Source organism: Brachypodium distachyon, chromosome 1 (assembly GCF_000005505.3).
Source record: "Brachypodium distachyon strain Bd21 chromosome 1, Brachypodium_distachyon_v3.0, whole genome shotgun sequence".
Taxonomy (NCBI): Eukaryota; Viridiplantae; Streptophyta; class Magnoliopsida; order Poales; family Poaceae; genus Brachypodium; species Brachypodium distachyon.
The window spans coordinates 51384077-51396692 of record NC_016131.3 but is presented as its reverse complement, the minus strand read 5'-3'; positions in this window follow the sequence as shown (position 1 = coordinate 51396692).

Below are 12616 nucleotides of genomic sequence, written 5' to 3'. Positions count from 1 at the left end.
AAGACGCGGCTTGGTGCATTGGCGAGGTCGTCCGGGCCGCTACTACAGCTGACGCCGGCGACGAGGATGTTGTCGAGGACGACGGCTTGCCGGGTGATGCCCCGGTAACGAAGAAGGCCCGCGCCACCCCTCATCACCTTCCTCCGGGATAACGCCGACGTGTTCGCCTGGCAACCGTCGGACCTTCCCGCAGTCCCCAGGGAGGTGATTGAGCATCGGCTCGCGGTGCGCCGATGTAGCGCGGCAAGCCAAGATGTACACTGTGGTAGATGGTAACATCTACCGCAGGCATGCGAACAGTGTCAAACTCATCTGCGTGCCGCAGGAAAATGGATGCGCACTGTTGGAAGACATACATTGAGGCACATGTTCACACCATGTGGCCTCCCGGGCTCTAGCCGGCAAGGCATTTCAGCATGGCTTCTACTGGCCCACGGCCCTGGCCGATGCGGAGCGACTTGTGAAGACGTGCGAGGCTTGCCAGTTCCACGCAAAGAAGAGCAACCAACCGGCGCAGGCCCTGCTTGTAATCCCGTCCTCATGGCCGTTCGCGGTCTAGGGGCTGGACATCGTCGGCAAGCTACCAAGGGTGGTTGGCGGTTACGAATATTTGTTCGTGGCCATCGACAAGTTCTCCAAATGGGTGGAGGTGGAACCAGTGCGGACCCAGCCGGCCATCAAGTTCTTCAAGGGCATTGTGTGCCGGTTTGGTGTTCCTAACAGCATCATCACCGACAACGGCACGCAATTCACGAGCGCAGCGTTTCAAGCCTATTGCGAAGACATGGGCACTAAGCTGCGCTACGCGTCTATCGCTCACCCGAGGAGTAACGGACAAGCGGAGCGAGCCAACGCAGAGGTGCTACGGAGGCTCAAGACGAGAACCTTTGACAAGCTCAAAGGCCACGGGAAGCACTGGATCGAAGAATTCCAGCCCGTGCTCTGGTCCATCCGGACCACACCTAGTCGAGCAACAGGCGAAACTCCTTTCGCCCTTGTCTACAGGGCAGAAGCAGTACTGCCCCTCGAGCTCAAGTATGGATCTCCCCGAGTACGCGCGTACGGCGACACCAGCCAACACGAGCAAAGGGTCGACGATCAACTTCGATGCCGGGCTACTGGGTGAGCCGTGCGCTACCAGCAGGGACTCCGTCGTTATCACGACAGGCGAGTCCATCCCCAGGGGCTCGAGAACGGAGACCTTGTCCTGCTCCGGATACAAGGAACGAAGGCCGGGAACAAGTTGACTCCGAAATGGGAGGGCCCCTTCCGGGTGGTGCAGGTGACCAGGCCGGGGGCTGTCCGCCTGGAAATCGAAGACGTCTTGCCGGTGCCCAATAGCTAGAATATTGAGCACTTGCGCAAGTTCTACCCGTGAGGCGGCGGAGCCCGACCCTCTGGTGATGCCTCCGATGCATACCTCTCGAACTAGTGTAACCGCGCAGCCCCCGTGTGTAAACCGCTAGTTAATCGTGAATAAAGATAAGTGTTTCGCCCCTGAGCTTTGGATTTGCCTTGTTTATTCACGTGTTTTTCCCTCCTCTGTCTCCTGCTTTAAGTGCACAAATGTGTCTTTCCATACTTGGTTGTGAGCAGGGGGCTGTTGTGGCCTCGAAACATAAACCCGTTGCCGGATTGTTCCGGCACGGGACATGCCGTTGGCGCACTTCCCGCAGCGTGCATCACTGGGCGTGCAGTTGCTCAGCCTCCCATGCAGTCGCTGCGCCTGGGAAAGGAAATGCTCACATCCAAGTTTGGCATCGACCCCTTTGTGCCCGGGGGCTGGGAAGCAGGAGAGATTTATCTGTGTTGCTTGTTTTCGTAAGTTTCGAAAAAATTTGCAGCACCCCGGGCCTGGTAAGAGTCTAACCTGCAGGAAAGGGTGGAATCTTATGCACTGTGGTTCCCGTGAGCTGCCCACGGGTCGCACCATACACCGGTGCCTTGTGGTGCGGGAGGACCGCAACACAAGGGGCTCGCCGCACTCCGAGGCTTCTGAGTTGACAGGTTGCCGCCACGTGTGCCACGATTGCCTGGTAAACTTGGCGGCAGAAACTGCACCGCGTTCGAGGGAAGGGTGCCACGGTGCTGCGCGGGTCCGTCACGCGCAGTGGCAAACCCCCATCCCGCGCCTATAAAAGGCGCGCCCCAACCATGGAACGGCTCAGAGCAAAGCCGGGTTTGGGGCCGTTAAGGCGGGTGGTGCAACGGAGGCGCGGAGGTGGTGCTTCCCGCTGGCACCTAGCGCCGGCGGGTGCGCTGCCATCGTGCCCCTGCTGCATCACCCTATCGAGCCCGCCCCGAGGGCTTCCATCGAGGCACGATGGTAGTGCATGCCATCGGCGTCCTGCGCCGACGGGTGCACTGCCGTTGTGCCCCTGCCGCGCTTCCTCAAGGGGGCGGCTCCTGGGCGAGGGTCGCCGTAGAGGCACTGTGGGGGTGCATCTCATCAGCGTCCAGCGCTGACGGGGTGCATTGCCACAGTGCCCTTGTTGCCCCCCTCCATAGGACACGTCCGCAAGGAGCAGGGGCTGCCGCGGAGACTCTATGGTAGTGCATGCCCTCCGTGCCTTGTGCCGACGGGTGCACTGTCATAGAGACCCGGCCACATTCCCTTTGAGAGAGCCTTTTCGGGCACGGGCCGTTGCGAGGACGCTGTGATGGCGCCGGTGCCGGCGCTCGTCGCCCGCTCCGGCCCATCACCGCGTCCCTGCCGCGGCCCTCGAGCAGTTTGCCCCCGGGCAACAAGGGCTGTCACACCCCTTGGGACGAGCTCCCCAGAAAAAACCAGGTTTCCCCAGTTGCGGGGGGCTGTCGCTGGGAGGCTATAACTTCCTCGCCACCCGTGCCTGCCGTTCGGGGCGGGGCGCAGCTAGCGGCGAGGACGTTATAGCCGTCTTGCGGCTGTTCCCGGGGCGGAGTCCTCCTAAGCCAGGGTTCCTCCCTGAAGGCCAGGGTTCCTCCCTGAAAGCCAGGGTCCGACCCTGAAGGCAAGGGTTGCCGCGTGAGGGTGGTGGTAGCATCGGCGGCGGCGGTTGCCGCTGGCGGCGATCCTAGCCCCGCGCTCCTGCCGCATCCCTCAGAGATCGTTTCCCTTGAACAGGTACCCAAGGTAGTTTCCTACCAAGGCAGCGCCCTGTCTGCACTCTACCGCCGAGCGTCACGAGGCATTGGACCGAACGGAAAAGCTAAGTGTCTGAACATGAACGCCGAATTCGCTAAGAGCAGAATGAAACTGAGCACTGTCTCACTAGGTGCGTCCCCGGATCCCGTGACTAGCCGGAGTGTTAAAAGAGACGTTTGCGGGGGGAGTGCGCTCCCCGTGTAGCTTCGCGGGTCCACCCCGGAGGGACACGGCTTGGAGTAGTTACCCCGCAAGTAGAGTGGCTCCCCGCTACCGCTTGGCCCCAGGTCGGCACCACGAGTCCGTCCCGAGTCTCTGGTCCGGTCAAGGGTGAGGCGCGCGCGAGTCCCGCACGACACAAGGCAAAATGCGTAAAGGCAAAACGGGGCCACCCTGCTAGACAGCATCAGGAGTAATGGACTTGTCGAAAAAGTTTACTTAACTAAGAATTAATGCTGCTTTGCCAAGTGAAGCGATCCCCCTTCACAAGGGTTCGATCTCTTTGCTTACTTGTGCTAGTCCCTGGATCGACTCACTAGCACACACAGTTCAAGATGTAATACCAAGATACAAAGGTCACATGTACTTTATTACATCGTATCATCCAGAACTTAAATTGTACTTACAAACTTGCATGACCTCTTGGGCCAGCATAAACAAATAATGTTCAAAACCATGACAACAATGTATCATGAAGCTGCAGCGGAAAAGTAGAGTAAAAGGGCCTCATCTACCCCCAGAGGAGAGAGCATGTTGGAATGTAACCACATGACCCATGACAAAACGACGAGCCTCACTCATCGTCGGACCCACCTGCATTATTAATTGCAGCCACTACGTGGTCAATACATTTGAATGTATTGGCAAGCTCACTAGAGTTATAAAGGACCTACCAAGTACATGCATAGTTTGGCTAAGTGGGGTTTGGCTATTTTGCATAAAAGCATCATTGTTCAAATCCTATCATTTTTAGACAAATAGTTTTGAATTCTATTGGACACGGGGTAGAAACACCCATGCTCCTATTAACCTAGGCACATTGAGTAGAAACATCAATGCTCCTACCCAGTTCAAACCATTCATTTTATTAGGAAATTGGAATGAGTGAGACTTTCCTTACAGCTCTGATGTCTAGTTGCTCATAATTGTCCGTAACCGAGGACACGGCTAAGTACTTAGTTTGACACTCTCGAGAGGTGGTACACTTTACCCACAAGAAATCGACGTGTTAATCCCTTGCTGTCCTCCAGGTGGAGTAGCAACGGCATCGATTACAGGAATTTTCAGAACATATTCCCCCAAACCACCTGAGGGACGCGCCCCCACCTACACTGCTACATACCGATGTCACCTCGGATCCGGGTTCATATTTCTTACATCCATCCTGGCAGAGCCCATAATACCATGTGGTTGTACTGGAAGCTACTAGTCCAGTCTCTGGTTATCGCGGGTGGAATCCCACATTGTGACGCAGGCGCTCCCCGAATCGCACGGGGAGGCGACCATGGACGCTCCCGAATCACACGGAGAGACGACTCAGCGGGCCCCATAGAAATGGACCTAACGTCACGACATCCGAAAACTCAAAGCAGCCCACCCAGGACGATTCATTTAATTACTTGTTTTGCCATACACTAGGAAGATCATATTGTAATTCAATAGTATCATATTTGTAATAATACCACCCTCGTATATTATCATAGCATAGCCTCTTACTACTACGATGGCAATTGGTGGTGAAGTCATGGCAAAGGTATCCTATACTATTAGGACAGATCATAGCTAGCATAGGTACAATAATAATCCTGACAACGCAACTAATAAAAATCTAGTGCATAATAAAATAATGGGTATATGATCAAAGTGAACTTGCCTTGATAGTAGATGGAGTTCAAACACTCGTCACAATCGCAAGGTTCGCTCTCCAAGACTACTATACAATCAACAAACATATACACACACATAAACACATAATACAAACATGACAAAAGAGTATGTATGCCATGATGCGATGCAAAACACGTGACATGAGTTTGGTTTATTTTATTTGGGTGATCTGCTGATCCAATGCCTTGAGAATTAAACACATGTAATTAGGGTTTTTAAGAAAAAGCAAAAGCTAGGGTTTAAAACCTAAAATGAGGTTTTATTTGCATCTGCAAAACAATTTTAATTCATAATATTTATTTCTCTGCCCCATTGGACAGAGGACATTAAAACAAAATTTTGGGCACTGGTTTCATTCAAAAAGGACTTCTAAATAATTAGTTATGATTTAAATGGCATAAAACCCTAATCTGTAATTTGAATGTGATTCAAATATTCAAATTTGAAATTGGACAGTGCCAAAAGATTCTACACTTTCTAAGGATTGCAAAAAGGTGTAGATCACTAAATTTGGCCAAACAGATTTAAAGTTATGATCATTTGAAATAACAGGGGCCTATCTGCAAAATGCCATTTATTTAATCCGGGAAATTAAAAATTAGATTTTCATTTTATTAACTAGGGCCACGTGGCGCGTTCTCATTGGTGCGTACCGGTTCGGTTTAAGTGGATTAATCCGAGCCGTTAGATCTAACTTATAAAGATCGGACGCTCCACAGTGCGTAACGGTTCGTCTTATAAGTGATCTAATCCTAGCCATCGATCTAGATCGGACGGACGAGGGTGCTCGAGGCTTACCGGCGGCGGGCTAGGTTTCCGGCGAGGATTCCGGCGACACGGGGCGCGGCGGCGGGCTCTTCCGGCGAGGTCTCGGGTCGGGGAGGAGATGGGCGTACGCGGCGAGTTGAGGCGGAGACGCTGGTGGCGGCGGCGCTCCTCGGGGACGTCGGAGTCCACGCCTAGGTCGACGGGGACGCGACGGCGGGTGGCGGACGGCGGCGCAAAATTTGGGCAGCCTGGGGGCGAATCGGGCGAGCTGGGTTGGGGGAAAAGGAGAGGAGGGCAGGGGCTTTAAGAGGACGTGCTCGGGCAACTTTGGGAAGGCCGAAATCGGCGGGTGCGGGTGTCACGGCGGCGACGGCGCGGCGCAGGTCGGCGGCGGAGATCGCGCGGGGTTACCTTCGGGAAGACGAAGGCCTGACAGGTGGGCCCCACCTGTCAGCGGGTGCGGGCGCGCGGCCGCGGGCGCTGGGCCGGCTGGGCTGCGGGTGCGCGTGAAGAGTTGGGCCGGTTCGGCCCAATTCGGCCGGGCCGGTCCGTTTACCCCTTTTTTTTTCTTTTAGACCTTTTCTTTTTCTGTTTTTTTCCCATTTCTTTGATATCTTTTGAGTTTGAACTCCAAATTGGTCCAAATAAATTCCAGAAAATTTGTAAAATCATGTTCTACCATGATACAACTTTTGGGAGTAGTTTCTCTTCAAAATAAAATATGTAAAAATACATTTTCCCTATAAATGCTTTAGGGCCATATAACTATTTAAATAAAAATACTTTTTCAACTCCAAATAATTAACCAAAAATTATGGGATAGCTTATATATGCACTAAACCCTTTTTATACATCAACCCTATTGGTCTGAAAATCCAAAGGTTACAGGGGTGTAAACAAGATCTCTTGAAGCCTTTTGTGATTCAAAATTTGAATTCAAATATGCAATTGTGGCATGATGCTTATGAATGCAATGCATATGTAAAAGTTTGAAATTTTGGGATGTTACACCAAGTGTGGTCCCGGAACCTGCGCGTGGCCGGGGTGTGAGGAGGACGCTTTCGGGGGGAGTGCGCTCCCCGTGTGGCTCCCGGATCCGTCCTGGGAGGGCATGGCTTGGAGTAGTTACCCCGCGAGGGGACTGGCTCGCCGCCTACCGCTCGCCCCAGGACAGCACCGCGGGTACGTCCTGGGTCCCTGGTCTGGCCGAGGGTGGGGCGTGCGAGTCCCCGGTGACACAAGGCGTAACACGCAAAGGCTAAGGGAACCATCCCGCAAGGCAGCCTCGGGAATAATGGACAAAAATTAAGCAGTTTTAAGAGCTTGATTAACTGAGTGTTGAATGATTCCATGGGCTAATCAGAACGTGATTGTTCAAACGGCGCTAAACGCCTTACTTGCAGGGAAGCAAACAACAGAAGGTACAATGGAAGCAACGAGCACGGCTGGGGGCTGCGGCAACTAGTTGTCGCCGTCTTCGGCCGGGGGGTCGGCGGGGAGATCAGGGTCCGGCTTCCTCTGCATCCGCTCGACGACCTCGTCGACGAACTCGCGCACTGCTTGGGTGTGCGTGGGCTCGTCCTCGCTGTCAGACCAAGCGTCCAGCAGGGACTCGAAGGGAAGCTCCGAGTCCCGGAGATGAATCCGCGGGAGGATTGTCCCGGCAACCTCCCGAGCGCAGTTGGCGACTTCGTTGGCGCCATACCTGGCGATCCAGACATCGAGCTTCCCCACCAAGTCGGAGAAGAAGGGATCAGTGTCGTGACGTCCGTGCCGTCCACCTCCGCCGCCTGCAGCTCGAACTTGGGCAGCAGGTCGCGCAGCGACTGGGCGATCTTAGTCAGCTTCTCCGTCTCGAGCTACCGCTGCCCGATCAGCGTGCCGTGATGGAGTCGGGCATCTTGCGCGGCCTTCTTGGCCTTGCTGACACGGCCCTCCAGCTTCGCAAGCTCTAAGGCCTTGGTCACGTTGGCTTCGCCGGCCTTGGCGAGCTCTTCCCGGACGGCGGCCAACTCATCCTCAAGCTCGGCTGCTCTGTCTTTGGCGGAGTTGAGCTCGGCTTCGTGCCGAGCTGCCGCTACTCGCGCAGCCGGGAGAGTTCGCGCCGCTCTCTCTCCACGGCCTCCCGCACCTCGCCGAGTTGATTCTTGGCGGCGGTGTGGCGCTCCCTCACCTTGTTGTAGGGTGACGAAGGCAAATTGCTGGTCCCGGACGGCGTCCAGGAACCGGTGCCCCCGCTCAAAGACGCTGGGATCCCAGGTAAGGGGGTTCCAAGCGACCCCGGCGAGGGTGCCGAGTTCGGTGCCGGGGAGAGCCCCTGAGGATGATGAAGCCCCTGCTGCCGAAGTGGAGCTAGGCGCGGGGTCGCCAACTTGCTCCCGGGGGTCTTGCCGTCCTTCCCCGGCAACTTCCCCCGTGCCTGCGCTCAGGGACACCGGGGTTGGAGAAGGCTCCCTGCTTCCGGCGGGGGTTACCCCCTGTTGGACGACAGGTGAGCCCGTGCCGGCCACGTCCGCGGCTTCGGGCGCGTCGCCAGGTGCCGTCATGGCGGCGGCGGTGTCCTCTGCGGCCGCTGTGTCTGTCGCAGCGGGGCCGGACGTGAAAGCCGTTTCCGACTCCACCTCCGCCCCCGCAGCCTCGATGACCTAGTCAGGGTCGACCATGGCCGCGCCCGTTCAGAGCATGGGCGCGCTTGTGCCTGCAACAATGAGAAGCATGAGACCGGCGGAGGATGGCGCCTTCAAAGGCGGTCAAGGGCGACCGGGGTGGTTACCTTGTGCGGCCGTCAGGCTTCCTAGGGCAGCCTCCCCTACCTCGCCTGTGCCTGTGGGAACGTCCAAGAAGCTTGCCGCGGGCGAGCTACCGCTCAGTGCAGAAGGAGAAGGTATGTTCGTGAGTTTGGCTAACAGAAATTGCAGTTCCAGAGAATCAACGAAGACATACCCGGGGCCGGCCCTGTGTCCGTTGGGGCTGGGTCACCAAGGGACACGCCCGCGCCGCTGCGGGTCCCCGCGGCTGCGGGGTCAGCGGCGCCGCCGGTGTCCGCGCGCATCCTCTTGCTTGGTGTGCCGGGCGGGGAATCGCTCCTCGCCCTCTTGCTGGTACCCGCCGATGATGAGGACTTCGAGGGGTTGCGCCGGAGCACGAAGCCCCGGAAGACCCCACGAGCGGGCGACGCCGTTGGCGCCCGCGGAGTCGTTGTAACCCGGAGAGCTCCGGGTGTTGATGGCGACGCCGGGAGCCAAACTCGCGGAGGCCCGCGCCACTGGGGCGAAGGCCGTTGCCGGGGCGCCGGTGGCCCCCGCGGCCGCTGGCGCGGCCGGGGTACCCGCCAAGGCAGGGGCCGCCACTGAGGCACGCGCGGCTGCTGTTGCCGCGGGTGCCGTCGAGGTACCGACGGGCGCTCCAGGAGCTGCCGCCACCGCCAGGTTGGGGGCCGCTGCCGGGACGGACGTCGCCGTTGAGGAGATGGCTGCGGCCGCTGCGAACGCCCTCGCTCTTCTCACGACCCAGGGCGCGCTGTCGCTGCTTTCCTCGTCGACATCCTCCATGGCGACGACTTCCGGGGACGCGGCCACCTGGCCCACCTCGTCGTCCAGCGACCGGAGGGAGGGCCCGCTGGGCTCGAACCCGCCCTCGCTCTCCTCGAGCACCTGCTTCCCGCGGGATGCTTGCGGGGGAGCGTGCGGGACCCGGGTGGGGGTGTCGTCCATCAGCCCCCACTCGTTGGAGGGCAGGAAGGCACCGACGATGTCGCTGAGCGCCTTGACACCGGCGTGGAGAGCGGAAACCCCCGGCGGGAACTCCGTCGACTGGAAGATCTCGCCGGAGATCCCCCTCACCCATGTCCTGAGGGACTCCAAGTCCATGCCGTCCGCCTGGAGGCGTGTCCTGTCCCCGGAGCCCGTGTACATCCACGTCGACATCGGTGAGCCCCGCTAGCCGTAGCGCCTTCATCTTCTCCACGATGGGGAGGAGGTCGGCGTCGCGGTGGTACCTGTCCTACCAGCCGTTCTGGGGCACCGGCAACTCCGTCGGCGACTGGATGAACTCGTGGGGGTCCTCCACCCGGACCAAGCACCAGTCGCCCCGCCACTCTTTTTTGATCTTCTTCCCCGACCGGACGATGAACTCGGACTTCATCTGGTCGTGGGCGCGGAAGACCACCCCTGACGACATCGCCTTCGCGTTGTCGATGCGCGGGCAGAAGTAGTGGTGGAAGAGCCCCACCGACGGCATCACCCCCACGAACGCCTCGCAGAGGAACTGGAAGGTGGCGAGGAGGAAGAGCGAGGTGGGGTGGAGCTGCGCCACCCGCAGCTGATAAGATTCCATCAGTGCGTGGAGGAACAGAGAGAAGGGCGGCACCATGCCGCAGAGGACGAAGCGCGCGAACACCCGGAAATCGTTGTCTTGGTGCTTAGCGCCCGCCGGGAAGATCCGCGTCTCCCCGTGCTCGTGAAAGCTGGAGGCGATGGCGAGCCGGAGCTTCCCCAGCGCCTCACCGTTATAGCCGGGGCGGAAGAAGGCGACTGTGGCGCGCATCTCCCGCCTCTTCTGGTCCATGGCGGCGGCCGCTTTGATTGCCGCCTCGGTCTTGCTTGTCACGGGCTTCTTTGAAGTTTGGACCTCCTTCCCCTTCCTGGTGGTGGGGGGCGCCATGGAAAGCGAGGGCGGAAGCTGGCAGGAGCGCAAGGATACGAGACGCAGAAGAGGATGGAGGCGAAGGGGCAAAGTGTTGTTCCCCTTTTGGCAACAGTAGGGGCTTTATGACGCTCGGCCGTTTGGTAACGCCCAGTTCCGTACCCTACGGGTGCATGGAGATAACTCCTAATCATTGGGAATAATGCGCGAAGTGGCCTTAACTATCCTATTTAGGGGGGGGGGGAGTTAGGGCGGAGATCGCGCGTCCACTGCTCCGCTTGTAACGGCACCGTACACGGGGCAGCGAAGGGACGCGGGCCCGCGACTGATCGGGGCCCACATGTCGGCTAAGAGCATAGCCCGGCAACCGACTAGGGGGAGACCTTCCGGGAACAGGTGATGCCGACCCACACCCGGGGGCTATTGTCGCACCAGTGGCACCCGGGGTACCACCGCTGCGCGACGCGCGGGCCCCTCTCCCGGATTCCCGGGAAGGTCTCATCCCGGGGAGCGTTTATGAGCTCCCCGTCAAGCTACCAGCCCGAAAGGGCCTAGCGGGGCTTCGGGGAATGTTCCTGATGGGCACCTCCTGGGAAGCAGCTTCCGGGGAGGGGGTTCCCGGGTGCGTTGGGCCCGGGTGCTTCCTGAGGTCGACTTGCTGGGACTGGGGGTCCCGGGCGCGTGCCCCTGCCTCGGGTCGTGGGGCCCAATGGACAGCGCCACGCAGGCGCGTGGCGGGCGCGGGACACGCGGTCCCACCAAGGCAAGGTGTAAGGTGCGCGGCTCAGTAAACGAGCCGACCGACGGGTAGTTACCCGTCCGATCCAAGGAACAGTGGTTGTATAATCCTACGATAGGGTCTTAGGGTCCTAGCAGTGGAGGTGGCACCCATGCACGCCACCAGCTCACCGGGGGGAGTTGCATGCCTCCCCGTTGGACACTTGTAGCTCATGCACCGTGGCACATGTGGCATCCCCTTGTGTATAAAAGGAGGACCCATGCCAACGGTCAAGGGGGTTAGTGAGTTGGTCAGTTAGTCAGCTGGACAGTCATGCAGTTCCGCAAGTTCCCTTCGCTGGCTCGTTAGATCGAGAATCAGTTGGTTCCAGTAGACAGCCAATAGAGAGCAGTAAGGAGTACTTAGACACTGAGAGGAAGCCCGGGAGCTTGCCCGGCAACCTGTAAATATTTGATCCAAAATCAATATCAGCTCAGACTGGCAGGACGTAGGGTTTTACACCTCCGGGTGACCCGAACCTGGGTAAAAAACGTGAGTGCGTCTGTTCTTAAACTAGCGCGTACCCTTAGCACTTCGTCTCAACGGCCCCGTAGGGCCTCATCGGCCGTGCCGACGATCACCGAGTCTCCGCCCTAGACGCCCCTACCGAACCTAAAAGGGGGACGTGGTCGCACGCCCCTGGTGTCGGAGCACCGAGCGACGACGCACAGATTACACAGAGGTCCGGATCCTTACGGGTCTGGGTCGCCACAAGCGGCTAGTCACTCCGCCTGCGGGTTAATGTAACATCCCAGAATTTTCCAATTCTGGAATGTTAAATAAAATAATTATTTTACTGAAAATATTGGGTTCGGAAATATTTTGGTTGTGAATTTCCGAAGAATTTGAAATTTTTAGGACTTATTTAAATTTTTCCACACCATGTTTGAATAATCAACAAAAGAGTGGATTAATTTGATTATCCAAATTATACAACATGGTTGGGACATTTACATAAGTACAAAGTATTCTATTTGGAATCATTTGCATATTATGATTCTAGCCGAACTATTATTCGCATCTAGTAAATCCTATTTTCTTTCTGAAGGATTTATTAACACACTAAGATTCCAATTTGGATGCCATGACCATTTGAGAGCATCATTGGAATATTTAAATCGAATTAGGAATGTTCTCCAACATTTATCTAAATGATAAAGAGAGGGAATAATGTGACTTTCCCAAGTATATGATTGGAAAACATATATAATGATTCACCTATGTTTCTCTCGATATTTGCTTTGGCGTGTTCATTTTGTTTTCGAGAAGAAACTATCAAATATTCGAGAAGAGGATAACGTGACATTCTCATGTGCAAATGTTATTCCAACATTTATTCCGTCGTTGAGAGTGGGATAACGTGACTTCCCAAATATATATATAGTTGGAAACATCTGCGATGGTTTAAATGATTT